The sequence below is a fragment of the Ahaetulla prasina genome, chromosome 9 (assembly GCF_028640845.1).
Source record: "Ahaetulla prasina isolate Xishuangbanna chromosome 9, ASM2864084v1, whole genome shotgun sequence".
In the NCBI taxonomy this organism is placed as follows: Eukaryota; Metazoa; Chordata; class Lepidosauria; order Squamata; family Colubridae; genus Ahaetulla; species Ahaetulla prasina.
The window spans coordinates 33126185-33146174 of record NC_080547.1 but is presented as its reverse complement, the minus strand read 5'-3'; the positions used below and the strand labels follow the sequence as shown (position 1 = coordinate 33146174).

General features: G+C 39.4%; 1 long non-coding RNA gene across 1 annotated transcript in view; it reads left to right on the top strand.

The window, feature by feature from the left end:
• LOC131203965 (uncharacterized) overlaps positions 1-18805 on the top strand; it is a 38816-nt gene extending 20011 nt beyond the window's left edge. The window contains exons 2-3 of the long non-coding RNA XR_009156502.1: positions 14120-14284; positions 18716-18805. This is a non-coding gene — a long non-coding RNA (uncharacterized LOC131203965). The remainder of the gene's footprint in view (positions 1-14119; positions 14285-18715) is intronic.
• The last annotated feature ends 1185 nt before the right edge of the window (positions 18806-19990 follow it).

Below are 19990 nucleotides of genomic sequence, written 5' to 3'. Positions count from 1 at the left end.
TGACTAAATTTTGTTTTACTGTCTGCAAAATTAGGCAGATTTTGACTGCCCACTGATAATCTACCACTAATTGTAATCAAAATTACTTACTAATGCATGCAAGCCTATGATGAAAGGCTAGAGACAATATGTTCTACTACTTGTCCTTGCTGAGTTCATAAAATAATAAAAAAACTAATATCTTTAAATCCAGTTAGCAGATAAGGTTAGATGGTGACAAAATAGCTGATATCTGAATACTCAGACACAAAGACTATGAAAGCTTTCTGTAAAACTGCTTCCAAATCTCTCCTTCTGTTTTAACACCTTTTTTTTAAAAATCCAATTTTATTGATTTTTTCTTTCACATACACACAAACATTGAGTGTTGGCTGTATCATATCTTATACAACTTTTCATATCCAATTTCATTTTACATAGTTACGGTTTTTGTCAAAATATTCTTTTCCCATATTTTTTATCTTATCTTAATTCTTCTATACTTATTATATAAACAGCATCACCATCCGCCCTCAAACCCTAGTTTTGTCCTAACATTATTTCAATTAGTTACCTTATCTTATCCATTGTTAATCATATATAGTCTCTTTTAACTTCCATATTGATTCGTTCTTCATCCTAATAAATTTGAATATGCTCAGGGTTGCCTTTCTACTATTTCATTTCCCTTGGTTTTTCAACAATTCTTCTTCTCCTTCTCCTCTCTTTCCCTTCCCTTCCTTTTTCTATCCTTTTCTACTTTCTTCTTTCCTCCTCTCCTACTCCTTTTCTACTTCCCCTTCCTTTCCCCACTCCTCTTTCCTTCCTCCCTTCCTCCCTTCCTCACCTTCTCTCCTACTCTTACTTCCCCTCCCTTTCTTCCTCTCCTTTTCCCTTTCTTCTATTCCCATCTCCTTCCTTTCTTCTCCTTCTTCCATCTTTTCCTCCTTCCATTCTCTCTCCATTGTTGTATTCATTTTCAATTCAATATTTTCCACAATGGTATCCGGGCAACCCCAGTTTTTTCTCCATTTATTAACTATATTTTTCAAAGTCCCCATCACATTTTTAAATTATTAACAATGTATTTCAACATTCCATTTTTACATTGAAACCTTTTAACTTAATTAACCTTCCACCTCTTATTTTCCTTAGTTCCTAATTTATTATTCCAACATCAATTAATTATTTTCCTCATCTACTAGCATTTCAATTTTATAACTTAATTTCAGTTATTTTTCACATCTAAACCAATCTTCATTTCATACTGCATCTGCTAATCCATTTTACAATAAAATGTTTTTCTTCTTTTTTATTTCTTACATACATAATTTACTAGCATTTCAATTTTATATCTTAATTTCAATTATTTTCTTATTTAAACCAATCTACATTTCATACTACGTCTGCTGATCCACTTTATAATAAACAATATACTTCTTCTTGTTTGCTTCTTACATACAATTTCTACTATTAATGCATTTCCCTTAAATCAACTAATAAATGCTTTATTTCCCTTCCTTCTCTCCATTATTCTTCCCCTTTTACCCATTTTCTTCTAGTCTCTCCAAAATTCCACTTCTTAATAGTTTTCTCCCTTTTTCTTATTTTCTTCTTTTCCCTTTTCTTGTTATATTTATTGTATCTTTCCCCCTGAATCCTTTCTCTCATTTTTAAAATTGTTACCCTTTTAATTCTCCCCCTCAGTCTTTTCCCATTTCCTTCTCTTCCTTTCTTTTTTGGGTGATATTCCCCCATCCATCTTTTGTTTTCCACTGTCAATCCCAGTGTAATTATCTATTTTTTCATCTTCAATTATTTTCCCTTCAACATTACATTCTTGCTTCACATTTATATTCCCTTTTATATTCCCTTTTTCCTTTCTTTGTATTCTAATCAGATTTCCGCTTCATCATCCTTAAACACTTCGTGCACCTTCTTTTCCATTACTTCCTCATATTCCCAATATTCCATATTGTCAATTCAAAAAATATTTTTTTATTTTAATTTATATGTAATTAAAATTCAAGTCCATGTAGTGTTTCTCTCTCTTTTTTATTTCCAAATAATATCCAATTCAAATATTGGTCTTGACCATTCCAGTTTAAGGCTTTGTTCTTTTTCATTTCTTTTCAAAGTTGGGATCCAGCTGTTTAAACAAGTACTCCTTAAAATTTCCCATGATAGTCAAAATTCTTACTGTTCCTTCAATGTTTAAAGCGTTCGTTGTAGTGCTTTCTTTCCACCAGCAGATGTCTCTCTCCAATCCACTAATCCACAGGTAACAAAGTATCACTTTTAAATCCACATTCTTTTTCTTTTATTGTTAAAAAAATGCTTTCTCTCAGTTTTCTTTTTCTTGTATTATTTCTAATTTCTCCAAATTCAATTTTAAATCCAGGTAGAAAGTTTTCTTTTTTGGATTTTAGTCTTTTAACTTCTTCTTTGTTCTTTTGCCTCCAATTAAAATTTCCAAGTGCCAATTAGCCACTTATTTCACCCTGGGACTTCTTTTAAGCTTTTTTTTTTAATTCTTTTTACTTTTAAGTTGGCCAAATCGCTCATCTGATAACAATACTCCATTCAAACATTGCTCCTGCACAAATCTTAGTCTGATTGTCCCAGCTTAGAGTGATCATTTTAATGGCCATCACTGTGGCCACCAGATCAAAGAGCTGCCTCCGACCCTTTGAGGAACTTGCTATTCCTCTTGGTCTTCCAAGGTGCCTCTCTTTCTTCACCATCCCTCCAAGATGGTTCTGGTCCAAAGACCCCCTGACAGTGGTTTGTCTGGCTGGATTTTTGTGAAGTTCATCAGATTTCACTATTTTCCAGCCAGTCTCACCGTAATGCTTCCGGTTCCTCCTGTATTAACAACTTTGATGGAATGATCCATAATTATCTGAAGTAGAAAAAAAAAATGCAATTGAATTCTGAAATTTTTAAAAACCCAAAGTAGAAAACAAGACAGAGAGAGGGTGATAAATAAATAAAGGACATTATAAATTGTGGTAATAAATTGCGGGTTGTAGAAGTCACTCCCTCCAGCTACTATGGATCTCCATGGAGATGGCCTTGACGGGTGCCGGCTAGAATGTATTTTGTTTGAGGTGAAAACTCCTCAATACAGCTGCGAGGCTCAATTCCCCATCCCCCTGCCTATGGCAACTCAAGAGCAGGTTGGGAAGGCTTCACAAGTTGACAACAAAATTATAAATCTAAGTTATTATTCAGGAAGAATATTATATAAGGAAGGGTGGTATAGTGGCTCAGTGGTTAAGATGCTGGGCTTGTTGACTAGAAAGCCGGCAGCCCAGATTCGAGACCCAAGTGCCACATGTTGGGGAGAGCTCCCATCCTCATCCCAGCTCCTCCCAACCTAGCAGCTCGAAAACAGCTCAATGCAAGTACATAAATAGCTACCACTTCAGTAGGAAGATAATAATGCCCCATGATGTCATGCTGGTCACATGACCGTGAAAATGTCTTGAATGGTTCAATGTCCTTGAAATGGAGATGAGCACTGCCCCCTAGAGTCAGCAACAACTAGCAAAGTAAAATCTGCAAGGACTCCTTTGCCTTTTTCTATATAAGGAAACAAGATGTAGAAAGATAGAATCAAGTGGTTTGAAAGGATATACCGAGATTGTATTTTCCCAGGAAGTACAAAAATCAGACCATTATTCTGAAATAGTGTTCCTATCCGAATACTGGGAGTGGAGGGAGTGGAGGAAGACTGACCTTCCGACTCAGTATAGCAAACTGGGTTTGCCTTTTAAATTTCCCACAATCATCGTGGAAATTTAATTCACTAAAGTAATAATTTCCATTGGAATGTTCCTCTAGAGACATTATGAAAAATTTGTGAAAAATTAGCGTGGAAGTAGCTTACAAGGTTGACGATACCAGAGTCCACCCAGAAATACTTCCCAGTAATTATCTATTCTGGAAGCAAGTTGAGCAACCCAACAATATTTAATTAATGGGAGAGAACAGGCAGGAGAATTTCTTTCTGCACAGTCCTAAGACTGTAGCATGTGACCACTTGAGCGTTATTACCCAATTCATATTTAATTCCGGGGCTTTTCTCTCCTCCTGGAAAGAAGAAGAAGAACAGCACGAAGACCCTTCCCCTTCTTTTTACTTCTGCAGATAAGGTTGCTAAGCATCAGGCGCTGCCATTTAAGAGGTTATCATGTGCTTCCTCTCAAATTATGTCTCATTAATACAGCTTTGTGCAGCATTATTACCTGACAGATATACATGCTTCTGTAATACAGGTGCCAAGATTAAATCAAGACAAATGAAAATAGATAATCATTCCCAAGGAGATTTTTTTTTAAAAAAAAAACATTCGTTGCTTTGAAAAGCACACAGGTATCTGCAGCTTCCTTAATACATTTCCAAAATTGTCTGCTATTCTACTTGTAAATACCTTAGGATTTGGAAGTCCCCCCTCCTCCTCCTCCTCCTCTTTAGTTAGTTGTAGTTATGACTTTGTTACCCTTGATTGTAGATTGTTCAGTTTCATAAACTAGTAGTCCAAATCTACTGTCCTAGCTAAAGAATCTGGGAGCCAGACCAAGATTTTCTCTAAAGCACACATTGTCTTGGTTATTAAGTCATTCAGCCTTGAACCACATTAGGACACAGAAATAGCAACTCATTTACTGTATAGAATGCTATTGCCCATAAATAAGTATGTGCTTTTATGCAGCAAAAATTTCCAGTCTATGAGGCAGCGCAGGTAAATGATGGCCAACATTGACCAAGGAACAATTCTATTTATTTTCCAGGCTAAAGAAAGCTCAGCCAGCTTTTCTGTTTCTTCTCAGATGGGCTGAGAATGAAATTATCCATTTCCCAATATGTGATTTACTTATAAGATTATCTATGTGTTGGAGTCTGACCAGTGAATTGATGCAGCATATCTCCTTTGGTTTATCTCTCAGCATCGTTCTGTCATCACTGAAGATCACCAGCCTAGTTTGCTTTGTTTAAAAATTGTGCACGTACTCATAGCACACAGACTATGCTCTTCTAAACTGGGCCAGTTCTACACATGAGAAAAAGATCAGAACAAAAGCCAACAATTATTGAGATTCATTCATTTATTTATTTACAGGGTGTTTTTTTTTATTCTCTTCCCCTTGAATTGAATTCCCCTTGAATTGGTGTAGGGTTCCTGCCCCTTGAGATGGTGTAGGGTTCCTGCCTAGGCAGGGGGTTGGACTAGAAGGCCTCCAAGGTCCCTTCCAACTCTGTTGTTATGTTATGTTATGTTATGAATTGGATGAGATGCAAATTTAAATCCTCTTCCTCTTCCTTCTCTATCAGCATCCTCTGAAAACTCTGGTTAGTGTACTAACACAGTAGAAATATAAAACACAATAAACAAAAGACAGCTCGACTAAATAAACTAAAGTTAAAAGAGCAGAATAAAGTGGTCTTGATATTTTTATGAAATACTGGGAGGGAACAGGAAGCTTGAATATCTGGTAGTAGAGTATTTTATAGCAGGAGGGCTACCACGAAGATCTTCCTGCTTGGGGAAGCAAAGACCATACATGAACATGACATTATTTTGCTGACCTAAGCATGAGAATCAATGGACATGGAATGAGAATACTTGCCGCGGCCAACTCGTCATGGCTAACTGGCCACAGCCATCTTGCTACGGTCATTGCGCCACAGTCCCCTGCTGCCACCATCTTGCTGCAGCAACTCATCAACTTGAGTTGGCTGCAACAAGTTGGCCATGGTGATAGGGCTGTGAGGAGATGACTATAGGGAGTTGACCGTGGCAAGTTGTTCTAGACTCCAATGGACATTAGGGGCTGAATGTGAAGAGGATTTAGTACAAATGAAAATGCCCAATTTAAAATTTCCCATGGGGTGTGGGGAGAGGGGAAATAATTTTAGAGTTTGTGGTTTGGCCACAATTACTTAGTAAGTCATCTTAGTATATGATAAAAAAAATTTCTTTCTTTTTTTCTTTTTGATAGACTGTAGGTATTATAAGATTGGGAAAAGGGGACTGCTCTGCATTTAGAAAGCATGTTAAATATAAGTTGCACGACAAGGGCGCTGATAAGATTGTTAGGGGTTAGATGTGCAGAATGCATAAATGGTTCTAATTAAGTTTGACAAATAACAATTTTGACTGTCAGTTTATTTATTTATTTATTAATCATATTTATATACCGCCCTATCTCCCGAAGGACTCAGGGCGGTTTACAGGCACTTAAAAAACATATAAACACATAAATACAATATAAAAACAATTAAAAAACTTATTCTATAAGCCCGTTATTAAAATATAAAAACAAAACCCAATTAAAACCCATAAGTTTAAAATCTAGCTCAGTCCTGCACAATTAAATAGGTATGTTTTAAGCCCGCGGCGGAAGGTCCGAAGGTCCGAAAGCTGACGAAGTCCGGGGGGTAGTTCGTTCCAGAGGGTGGGAGCCCCCACAGAGAAGGCCCTTCCCCTGGGCGTCGCCAGACGACATTGCCTCGCTGACGGCACCCTGAGGAGACCCTCTCTATGAGAGCGCACGGGTCGGTGAGAGGTATTCGGTAGCAGTAGGCGGTCCCGTAGATAACCCGGCCCAATGCCATGGGCAGCATACAATACTCCATTTCCTGAATCCTTACACCTTTATTGGACACAGATGTTTTAAATCAGACTCTGCAAGAAAACAAAACATGTTTCAAAGGCTTGTTTTAATGCTCAGGATGATCCTGGATTCTCAAGGAGGGAGCTGTATGAGAAGTTGTGATAAATTGATTATGTGTACTTGCATATGTTTCAATTAAAAACCCCTTTATGAATGTTTATTAAAGCTTTGCCACAATATTAGACCCTTTTGGATAACAAGTGAGTAAATTCTAACTTTCTAAATGTTCTTGGCCTCAGCTGTCCCCAACTTAATCAGAATACTATTTTGTCAAGGATAATGAGAGGACCAACTTCTTGAGAGCTTCTCCATCCAGGTCCAGTTCTCCATTATGTGGAATGAAGCCGTTGCTGTTAAGCTTCATACAGCTGAACAAATTCAAGGAAGCACCAATTCCATCTTTTCAACAATTTTCAGAGTCTTATGTTAGAATTGGGGATAAATAAAGAATTTTGGAACCTGCAGTTGGAATTTACAAGCCATATGTGTTGATGAATTCATTGCAACATTTTGAACCATTTCTGCTCGGGTATCTTGCCACCTGGGATGAATTGCCAATTATAGATGAGCTACCAATGGATTTTCCTCCTGTTTCTTGGTTTTTTTATGTCTAATGCTCTTTCCAGTAGTTTCTCAGCCTGCCACAATCTCTCCCAGTTGCTGCAAATGGCAGATGTTAAGTAGGCCACAGGGAAAGATCAATCCAGCAGCAGCCTGCCCTTCACCTACTGTATAACATTTGCCTTTTCTCTTCGAAGCCAGTAGTGGATTTCCTTCAAATCCAAGGTGACACCTTAATGAAAAATGACACCGAGAGTAATTGATTGTAGCCAAAAGGCTAATCCCATAGAAAGTTGGGGGCACAACTGGACATTATGGCAGTTTCTCTGCTTCCGGTACAACCCCCCCCTCTTTTTGTTCACTTCTATTCTTACCTCTGTTCTCTTTTTCTTTTAATGTGTATTTTTATACAAAGGGGACACTTATAATTGAATGATTTAATAATGGCACAGATATTAAAGATTTTAAGTGTCATTCATTACAATGGGAAACAGCCAGTTTGATATAGTGGTTAGGGGACCAAGTTAGAAACCAGAGATTGTGAATTCTAGTCTTGCCTTAGGCACCCAGCCATTGGGATGATCTTGGGCCAGTCAGTCTCTCTCAACCTTACAAAGGAGGCAATGGCAAGCCGCTTCTGAAATCTTGCCAAGAAAATGTCCTGAATTAATTCAATTATTTTCAATAGTTATCTCAATTATTTTCAATTAGCCAGGCAGTTGTGTGAAATGAACACTGACTCAAAAGCACACACACACGCACACACACCCAATTTCAATGAGAATGTCCTAATAAAGATTAAATATGGAGCTATCGCATTACAAACGTGGTCTCAGAATTGTAGACTACATGCTTTGCAATCTGTTTTCCATGTTCAATTTCACTTAAGTCTCAAAAAACTCATATTTGGGAGAGAAACTGTTAGTTGGGTCAATATTTTTGGGCTAGCTAGACCAAAGACTTAATATAAGTCAGTTTTTTAATAGCCTTTCCCATGATATGTGATGCAATTATACCCTATGATTTCCAATTTAGTATTAGTAGCAAAACAGTACAGAATGAAACATGGGTCTAGACTTGTGTCTCTTGTTTTGTTAGAGGGCTGGGAAGTGGCTCAACAGGCTAATGCAGCCTGTTATTAACACACAGCTGCCTGCAATTACAATTCCTGCAGGCTCGAGTCCCACCAGGCCCAAGGTTGACTCAGCCTTCCATCCTTTATAAGGTAGGTAAAATGAGGACCCAGATTGTTGTGGGCAATAAAAGTTGACTTTGTATATAAATATACAAATAGGATGAGACTATTGCCTTACACAATGTAAGCCACCCTGAGTCTTCGGAGAAGGGCGGGATATAAATTCAAATTAAAAAAAAAAAAGAGAACATTTCCCACCAATGAACTGTTAAAAAGAAAGACACTTGTGTTTACATACAACATATATTGAGAGATGGGTGGACTACAATTTGCAGGTTCACAATGCCTTTATTTTAATGCTATTCATGTCAGAGAAGGTTTGCAAGTTGCCTGAGTCTACCCGCTATTTTAATTTTCAGTGCTGCAAATTCAAATTAAGCTAGAGGCATTGTGGGAGATTAACCCAGTGGTTGTTTTTCCATAACTTGGCACTGAATGCTGCACAAAGCCCTGCTCACATCTTCTAAAGATTAGGTAAGGCCTTCCCTACCCATCAATAAAGACTTTCCCAATGGCATTTAAATTAAATTTAAATTCCTTCAACCTGAGCTGACTATCTATTCATTATAGGATGTCCTGGTTAATGTGTTCTTCCACAGCAGTGTGGCTGATTCATTTGCAATTGTTAAAGAGAAGTTCCATAAAGTGCGAATTCTATTTGCATAATTTGTACATAAAATTATACTATTAAAAAAACTTTGCATACCACAAATAATATGTGCTGAGAAAGCAATTATAGGTTTTCTTCCAGTTTTTTAAAAAAAGGTGCTTTTACTGTAGGCAAATGACTTGAAAGATAGAAATCTCTATAAAACTTTATTTATTTATTTAGGCAATAATGGTTCTCTCTTTTGCACAACAACTGCAAGAGTTTTTTTACTCTTTGAAAGCACTTAATCTTTACAAGCAGATCTTATTGGTAAGCCAGTCTTTGCTTTTATTCACATCTCTAAGTGATTTCTTTCTGCTTTCTATGAAGAGGACTTGCCTATCAGTTCAAGTAAATCTTAGAGAATATTCAGAACAGATATTGCTATTAGTTGCATGTATCAAGCTAATTTGCATTAGACCTGTGTATGGGGAAGTATTTCAAACTTTTGCATCTTTTGCAAAAACTGAAGCTGAGGAGTATACAAAGGGGAAAAACTGAAGAATTTGGAGTGATTCTGAGATAAAACATAGCACTAGCATCTTGAATAATATCAAATGTTAACGTTCAGTCTTACAAGGTTTGGTCTTTTTAAGAGCCATCTCCCAGTTAGTCAACATGTCATTGCTTGGTATTAGTCTACGTTTAATGTGTTATTGCTTAATGTTGATGACTTTGGAAGGCTAATGGAAGGGGATTAACTATCAAAGAATAAACTAAGCTTGGTTTGTTCTGAGTGCCAAAATAAGGATCATCTGGAATGTCAGCTTAATAGGGTTTGTCTGGCCCAACAAGAAGGTATGCTGCTAGTATGAGTGCATTTTTATTTATAAACTATATAGATATGCTTTATGTTTTCCTTAAGCCTGATTTTAAACCAATTAAAATTGATCAGATTCTTGGCTTCCTGGTTTTCTTTTTATTCAAATATAGTATAAGATCTCGAGATCTTATACTATATTTGAATAAAAAGAAAACCAGGAAGCCAAGGATCTGGTCAATTTTAATTGGTTTAAAATTAAATCTGAGTGGTTCTTTGAAGATACTATGAATGATATATGGACAGTTTTGGAAATGATTCAGAAGAAGAACTTTGGGCTAGTGGAAACACTTTCTGTTAAGAGTCATATTCTTTTTAATGAATGGATTATTTAAAAGAGAAGCTTTTTTTTTTCAGGATTATCCAGAAGTCTGAAAAAAAGTTGGGCTGCTTGAATAATGAGCAAGGTGGTTCCTTCCTCCCTCCCTCCCTTCCTGGCTCTAGACCTATGGCATGTGTGGCACAGGTGGCACAGGGAGCCATATCTGTGGGCACGTGAGCTGGCCACTGGCCAGCTGATTTTTGGGCCTTCCAGGCACAATGGTAGTCAGGAAATGGACTGTTTCTGGCCTCCAGAGGGCCTCTGGGTGGGTGAGAAGGCTGTTTTTTTATCTCCCAAGGCTCCTAGAAAGCCTCTGGAGCCTGAGTGAAAAACAGACCTTCCGGGCCTGCTGGACTGTTTCTGGCCTCTAGAGGACCTCTGGGTGGGGTGGGGTGGGGAAGACCATTTTTGCCCTCCTCGGGCTCCAAGAAAGCCTCTGGAGCTTGGGGAGGGGGAAAAACAGGCCTATCAGACCCACCGGGCCATCGCATGACAAATGTGGGGGGAGCACGGAGGGTCGTGTGCACATGTGTGGGGGACAGGGCACATTTTTTTTTATTCAAAAAGTTTTACAAAAAAAATTTCCCCCCCTTTCCCCCAGCCCCCATCTCCCCTCCCTTCACAAACCCCCCTCCCCCCTCCCCCCTGACTTCCCAGAATAGGTATAGTTAAAAATAAAACAAACATGTGCTAAAAAAAAATTTTCCCCAAAACTATTATACCAATTTTCCCTCTCTAGCTCTGACTTCCTCCTTATATAACCAAAATCCTCCAAAAAAAAATAATAAAAAAATTAACAATTAACAATAATAAAATATATAAATCAGTAGAACAAATTAATCCTAAAGTATTTAAAACCAGCTAATGCGTAAAAGTCCAATCCAATTCAGAGAATATCTCCCTTATAGCTTCTATAACCATATAATTTCCCCCCAAAATCTTTCTTACATAAGATCTTTCAAGAATATTCTATTTGCAATTCAGTAGAACACATTATATAATTTGAATACAAGAAATTACAATATCTCAACTTTATATTCAAAATCCAATATAAATCCAAATATTTAGTCTTTTATGATAGATGTGAAACATAATCAACCCATTTCTTCCAGATCTTTCTCACATAAAGTCTTTCAGGGACGCTAATGTTTTTATCTGTTAATATTTCAAAAAAAGCTTCTTTCAAGGATAATACTTTTATCTCTTGCCATTTTATTTGATGCATTAGTCTCTGTCTTTCCTTCATTACTCCTTTTAAAAAGTCAATCACAATATTTCCTAATAGTTCCTTATGTCCAACAATCCACAAGTTACTGCCATATATTCCATCAGTCCGGAAAGAGAACTCTTGGAAAGCATTAACCCTGTGAATTTTTCCAATTCGGGAGACAGCCTCCTGTAACACAGATTCAGGCATTTCATCTAAACTTTTTAAAAAGAGCCTTGTTAGATCATCTTGTTTATTCACGATCATATCTTCATTTTTATCCATTTTTGTTGCACCTCCATTCCATCCAAGTACTGATTACACTGGTTAATTTCCTCCAAGCTCTCATCCAAAACATCCCCATTTTTTATCAATTCGTATTTTTGAATAATTAAATACATTCTTTCTGTATAATCCTATATAAAGTCACGAATCCATTCTTCTGAAAGAACCTTCGTGGCGAAGTTCTTACCGAGAATCCCCTTATGAAATACTTAAACAAACTAATATAATCCAGCAGTCCACAGTCCAACACAATAATATAAAATCTCCATTCACTTTCACTTTCTCAGCAAATAAACACCTTTTTTCCTTTAAGTATAGGAGAGCTCAATTCGTTACAATCCACAAATAGTGTTTCCCAGCTTCTTAATTATGCAGCTTGCTCCTTTTTACTTTACTTCCCTTTATTTTCATTTCCTCTCAAATGCCATTTTAAACAGTCAGTTAAAGCAAGGGGGAAAAAAAGTTTCTCTTTTTAAAAGGTGGAAGTCAGGAAATCAAAAATACTTGCAATCCAATAATTGTTCACTCGTGCTTCTTCCGTCTGCATATAGGAATCCACAAAAAGAAATCATTTGAGCAGAGGTGGACACCTTCCTCTTTTCCTGCTTTTGCAGGAGCGCACTGAAGACCGGAGATAGCAGGATTTCAATGGGATTCAAACCCTTCGGGACTCTGCATAAGAAAAACAAAGCCCCTAGGGGAATCTACCACTTCCCCCTGCAGCTCTATTCTCTCTCTTTCGACCAGAGAGAGAAATCGAAGCCGGGAACAGCTGTTTTCCACTGTTTTCACCGGCTTTTACGATATCCAGTGCGGAGTGCCTTAAGTTAGGCACCCAGTGAGAAAGGTGGGGCCAACCGGAAGTCTGGGGACAGGGCACATTGAATTATGGATGTGGGGTCACGCGCACGTGTTCCCCACGCTTTTGGCACATGACGGTAAAAGGGTTAGCCATCACTGCTCTAGACTATATATATAGGTAGTCCTTGACTTACAATATATATGTAAATCCTTGACTTACAATAGTTGGTTTTATAACCATTCAAAGTTACAACGGGACTGAAAAAAAGTGACTTGGAACCATTTTTCACTCTTACGACCGTTGCCGTATCCCCATGTCACATGATCAAAATTCAGAAGCTTGGCAACTGACTCATATTTATGACCATTGCAGTGTCCTGGGGTTATGTGATCCCTTTTTGTGACTTTCTGATTAGTCAATGGGGAAGCCAGATTCACTTAACAACCGCATTACTTACTTAACCACTGCAGTGATTCACTTAACCACAGCGACCAGAAACGTTATAAAATGGGACAAAATTTAACAAATGTCTCACTTAGCAAAAAGGAATTTTGGGCTCAATTGTGGTTGTAAGTTGAGGACTTACCTGTATAACAAATACATGGGAGAAAGTATTCTTATTCACTTCTGTCCTGAAAAGTGTTTTAAAGCAAGTTCATTTTCATTCTGAAATGACAACTGCTTTAGAACAGTGTAGGAGACTGAACCATCATTACACCTTCATCATGATACCGAAATAGGAAACTGTTATTGCCTGCATGCTGTGGTTGCCATAGCACAAATGTCCCATATACCATTTCCTGAAGACATATTCTCATAGCAAGATCTTCCATCTTTCACCAGCCCACTACTGAGGCATGGTGAAGCTTTACCTGAAATTAGTATTTCCTTGTTATCTAGTAGAATTCTCCCCCTACGGACATTCTGAGATTTATATGATTCTATTTACATGTCAGGGACACAGGGGCTCAGGGGCTAGGATGTTGAGCTTGTCGATCGAAAGGTCGGCAGCTCAGCGGTTCGAATCCCCAGTGCTGCCATGTAACGGGATGAGCTCCCATTACTTGTCCCAACTTCTGCCAACCTAGCAGTTTCTAAAGCACGTAAAAATGCAAGTAGAAAAAATAGGGACCACCTTTGGTGGGAAGGTAACAGCATTCCATGCGCCTTTGGCGTTGAGTCATGCCGGCCACAGTGTTGTGACTCCAGCCCCTGAACCTGGCCCCATGCCTGAAAGTGACTCCAAGAGTGAGGGGGAAGGGCCCGTAAGGCTTACCTTGGGAGCACCGATGCCTTTGGCCCGGCTCTAGGAGCCAGAACCAGGCCAGTTGGAGGACATAATGAGGCCGTCATCCCCTGATTCCTCCCTTCCTCAGGCTACGCCTTCAGACCCAGCTGATAATAATAATAATCAAGCTTGGATTAACCCGCGCTTCAGAAGATTAGAGAGGCGGCGTCACCAAAGGGAAGGGTGGGGCTCAGGATATATAAGGAGCTTTGGGACTGGTTGCACTCCATGGGGAGCAAAAGATTAGCTGAACCATTTCAAAGAGAGCTTAAGTCTTACTCTGCGAGTCATTTGTTTGAACTTTGGCAAGCAGCTGCGATTTCTCTGCCAGGACTGATAAGAGCTGTGAATCCACTGGCTGAAGGCCAGCTCGTTACTCTGAGGTGGGAAAGGAGACAAAACACACATGACCACGGAGATGTCTTCGGACAGCGCTGGCTCTTCGGCTTTGAAACGGAGATGAGCACCGCCCCCTAGAGTCGGCAACGACTAGCACGTATGTGTGAGGGGAACCTTTACCTTTTTATTTACATGTCAAATTCGCTTTCCAGCACGTGTTTACTAATTCTCTCTCGTGAAAGTGAAATGTACAACTTTGCGAAGCCCACATAATTAAAAGCAGTCATCATTACCCTCATAACTAATTAGAACTCTCTGATGTTCTAGCTCCTTCCTCCATCTGTTCCTCCTCACTTCCCCAAGCCCTGTCTCTAATTTTATTTTTGCACAAGCTGAGCAACATATTTTCTAAAGCAAGTTCTGGGTGAGAGGTTTCATGCCTTCCTCATGCTCGGCTCCCATGGATTTTCATTATCTGCAAAAAAAAAAAAAAAGGCTTGGAACCGATATGGCCAGTGAAGAAGAACTGAGAGAGCTTCAAGCGCAGCAGAAATTGCAGACACATATTGCACAGTGAAAGTTTGGCTATGTGCTTGAGGAGTGCTGACTTCTATCAGGTAGTTGCAATCAGAGAGAAATTCTGCTTCGTCGCATATCCGGTTTATATTTCTGACACGTGGAAGTTGAGCTGCATCTATTGAAAAGGATAATTTGTTTATTGCAACTATGCAATAACCTGGATTCAACAATCACAACCACTAATACTCCTGGTGGTTTAAACCAGGGGTCTCCAACCTTGGCAACTTTAAGACGTGTGGAGTTCAACTCCCAGAGTTCCTCAGCCTGGGAGTTGAAGTCCACAAGTCTTAAAGTTGCCAAGGTTGGAGACCCCTGGTTTGAAACATTAAAACAAGAGAGGATGTGATAAGGCCAACAAAGGGACGAATAATTACAAAGAGGTAAATGTCACAGTGATCATTCATTTTCCGGCAAACCCTCCAGAACCATTCTGTCTTTAATAGGTTTCAGAAGGCCAACAATACAGATGCCAATCTAATCTTGAGGAGCAGGGGGATTCTTCTTTAATAAGGGGGCTTCTATAGAGAAGCAAAGCCTGACCATCCTCTCCCCTGCATGGAGAACCATTAAAAGTTGTTTCTGGAGAGCCACACAGGATGAGTTGGGTCAATTATTTCTAAGAAGAAGAGATATCTTGATGCCAAGCCATATAGTACTTTATAGGTCAAATCAGTGGTGGGATTCAAGTAATTTAACAACCGGTTCTCTGCCCTAATGATTTCTTCCAACAACCAGTTTGCCAAACTGCTCAGAAAGTCAACAACCAGTTCTTCCAAAGTGGTGTGAACTGGCTGAATCCCACCACTGGGTCAAATCCAGGACTTTGAATTGTCCTTGGTAGCTCATTGGTTACCCACACAGTGAGTGTTGACTAAATGTATTTGACTATAGGGACTTTGATTTATTAATATATGGACTGGTGCATTTTGTATCAGTTGCTGTTTCTGGGGGGGTCATTAAAGGCAACCCATGAAAAGTTCATTGCAGTAATCTAAATAGGCAACAATGAGAGCTAAGATTCTCCCACTCTTTGTAGGGTTGGAGCTATCATAGCAGCCAGATCTCATTGAAAGTCCCCTTTAGCCATGGCCTCTACCCCTCCATCAAGATATAGCTTTGAGTTTACAAGGACCCCAGATCAGTGGTGAAATTCAAATTTTTTTACTACCGGTTCTGTGGACATGGCTTGTTGGGCATGGTGTGGCTTGTTGGGTGTGGCAGGAGAAGGATATTACAAAATCTCCATTCCTACCCCACTCCAGGGGAAGGATACTGCAAAATCCCCATTCCCTCCCCACTCTGGGGTCAGCCAGAGGTGGTATTTGCCAGTTCTCTGAACTACTCAAAATTTCTGCTGCCGGTTCTCCGAACTGCTCAAAATTTTCACTACCGGTTCTCCAGAACCTGTCAGAACCTGCTGGATTTCACCCCTGCTGCAGATCATGAATCTGTGCTAGCTCTGCTTAGCTTTGGTTCTAGATGCTGTCACTGTAGTGTTGTCTGGAAGTTGAGTCAACGCAATTGGACTTCTATTCCTTTTTGGTTTGAAATGTTTCACTTATCCAAGTAGCTGGATAAGGAAGAGCCATGGTGGCACCGGGGTTAGAATGCAGTATTGTAGACTAACTCTACCAACTGCCAGCAGTTCGATCCTGACCGGCTCAAAGTTGACTCAGCCTTCCACCCTTCTGAGGTCAGTAAAACGAGGACCCAGATTGTTGGGGACAATATGCTGCCTTCACCTAGATGACTGAGAATTTTCATCGACATCATGTAGAACGATTCTTGTAGATGATAAGGAATTCTAACCAGAAGAGGGTGTAGAATTGCCATGTTCTGAAGGTGAACTTCACTCTCATAAATGTTGAGTAAAGCCATGCAGAAATTCAGACAGAGCGAAAAGACATTTGCTAAGGTCACCTAGGAGTCAACACTTCATACTTGATGCTTCACATTTACTATTTATAACAGTGGAAAGCCATTTACTTTGTCCTTTCAATAAAAGCAGAAGATGATGAAGAGTTGTCACCCCCCACCCCTGTTCTTGTTAATAAGAAGTATGAACTGTGGATCAGCAAAAAAACAAAACAAAAACAAATTACTTAGAATTAAGCTGATTTATAACTTATAAAAGCCAAGCGTAGATCTAAGAGGCATCTGTGAGGAGGTGGAGGAATTACTTGTTATTAAACCTGATATTAGATGGTATTAAATTAGCACCATTGAAGTGCACTTTTGTCATCTGTAATGTTACACGCATTAGCAAAAAGGGAAGCAGCCAGACATCATTCAGTACTGTCTAGAACAGAGACATGGCAGTGATATAGGGGCTGTCATTCCTTTCTCCTTTCTGGAGTTTGTAGAAGAATTAAAAGACTCTGCCACTTAAATGTAATTGCTCGTTGCTAGATTCCAGGGAGGTAATGAGAACTACAGGTTGTCCAATTGTAGACTGGGCAACCTTTGGCTCCAAGCATAGACATCTGATGGAATCCACAAGCACATCTTGAACCATTGAAGTGTAACATTTTCCTCTTTGAAATACATATAATGAATCCATCAGTATTAACCTCAGCCTTCTTTGTCAGACGGAAACAGCGGCGACGGTGGTGAGGGTCCATTGTGAAGTTAGTGAAGATAATAAGCTGGTTTTTCTGAGAGGCAGAGTTTGTCTTATTTGGTGATTAGGTGAAGAAATCCAGCATCCCCCAGTCTGCTATCCTTACCCCTATATTTGGACTACAAATTCAGAATATCTAACTAGCAAATTGGGACGCGGTGGCTTAGTGAATAAGATGCTGAGCTTGTTGATTGAAAGGTTGGAAGTTCAGCAGTTCAAATCCCTAGTGCCGCATAACGGGGTGAGCTCCCGTTCCTTGTCCCAGCTTCCTCCAACCTAGCAGTTCGAAAGCATGTAAAAAATGCAAGTAGAAAAATAGGGACCACTTTTGGTGGGAAGGTAACAGCGTTCCGTGCGTCTTTGGCGTTGAGTCATGCCAGCCACATGACCACGGAGATGTCTTTGGACAGCGCTGGCTCTTCGGCTTTGAAATGGAGATGAGCACCGCCCCCTAGAGTCGGGAACAACTAGCACGTATGTGCGAGGGGAACCTTTACCTTTAACTAGCAAATCTTTGGCTAGGGTTTTTGAATATTGAAAATAAAACAAACACCAAGAGCATGTCAGGTTAAGAAAGAACTAAAAAAACAAAACAAAAAAACAAAAACAAACCCAAAACCAATGCAATCTTTCTTTTACTTATTTTATGCCTCCCCTCATTTTTTAAAAAGTTTTTTTATTTTATTTTATAGACAAACAAACATTTAGTACATCAGTCATTTCTTCCGTGTGACAATTTGGTGTTTTCTTCATGCCCCCCCCCGCCCCTTTCATTTTTAAGGTTCACCAAATTATCACAAAATTCAGACACGGTCACCAGGAACCTTTGCAACTTCCTTTGCTGTATGACAGCAGAGGGAAGAATCTCTGGGCATCATCTGGGACTGGAATTTTCCAGCATCTCCATATCTCATCCGGAAGTCTCCATTTTAGGATGCGTCAGAGGAGAGTTTTCTATTTGTGGATCAATCTGTCTGATCTGAATTCTGAAACTTCCAAATGTAGACCGGTGACAGACATACGATGTTGCACAGCAGGGGGAAAAACAACAACAATATCATTGAAAAAAAACAAAAAACGAAAGACTCTCGGACTGTTCTGCTTCCTGAGCCAAGAATTTCCCTTAAAACCTCCCATCATTTCAATTGGTCATGCCATTTAGCAAATTGCATTGAATGTGAAAAAAAAAATAATTGGAGAAGGTTTCTGCTTTTTCATTTTTCCACGTGAGCCAATATTGCTCTTGCTCTGATTAACACTGTTTGATTGTCGTGAGTCTAATAAAATCAACTCAGATGTCTTTCTGATCAATCGAAGGAAATGAGTCAGAAAACCTGGAGGAGGACGAAGTGAAAATAGCATCATGTTTTTTTTTCTTTTGCATACCAGGTTCCAGGAGTCTTCAAAACCTTTTTGAAACTCTGGCATCTTTCAGCTGAAGGTGGAAAAAGTAGGTGTTTGGGATTAAACTGTTTGAATCATGGCTTGGATTGTGGAGTTTGTCAGAGTACTCAGTAAAACAAAACTTTGCAATGCTTGAGACTTGGAGTAAAAATCTTTAAGGGAAGCATGAGAGAAGTGTGCTGCAGCTGCCAAAAAAGTGAATGCAGTCCTAGGTTACATCGATAGAAGGATAGTTTCAAGATCTTCATTAACAGATTAACAGAGTTGGAAGGGACATGATCAGGGGTCTCCAACCTTGGCAAAACCAAAGACTGTCTACTGTTGACCTCACCCCATTCCTAAGAGGTCTGTAAGGGGCGTGCATAAGCGTACCAGCGTGCCTACCGTCCCTGTCCTAATGTTCCCTCTATTTGTATCTATTTTATGTATCCAGTCCATGCTTATACATATATATTATCTAATACATTCTTGACAAATAAATAAATACAAATACAAATACAAATAAAAGGGCTGTCACAGAGAACACGGGCTTAATTTGTTCTCTAAAACACCAGAGGGCAGGATGAGAAGTAATGGGTGGCTTGTTAAGGAGAGAGCCAGCTTAGAAATCAGGAGAAGTTTTCTGACAGTGAGAACAGTTAATCAATGGAATAGCTTTCCCCCTGGAGCTGAGGGGGGAAACTGGCACTTTCAAAAATAGACTGGACAATCATTTGACCGGGGTGGGGTGGTATACTGTGTTCTGCCAAGACCCTGCAGTTTTCTTGGCAAGATTTTTTTAGAAGTGGCTTGCCCTTGCTGCCTTCTTCCTAGGACGGAGAGTGAGTAACTGGTCCAAAGTCAGCCAGCTGGCTTTGTGCCTGAAGCAGGACTAGACTCACCATCTCCTGAGTTCTAGCCTAGTGTCTTAACCACTACAACAAACTGGATTTTGAAATCTGATTGTATTTAATTATAGTTTATCAATTGGATACAATTAATGATGCTCTTCCCCATGAATTTTATCTCTTATTGTATTTATGACTCTTTCCCCCACCGCCCCAGCAATACTAAGACTCAAAACTTGTGGGGCTGTTCAAGCCTGTGGTATTACAGGCTGTCCACGTTCATGTTGTTTGCACAAGGCTTATATTTAGCAATTTTATCTATTTGAGGAGGCTTGCAGTTGCCATTAGTACGGGCACCAGCAGAAGCTCCATTCTGGCTTGTGGAACTGGAAAAGTCATGAGAGAGGTCACACAAGTTAGCTGTGGCTTGGTT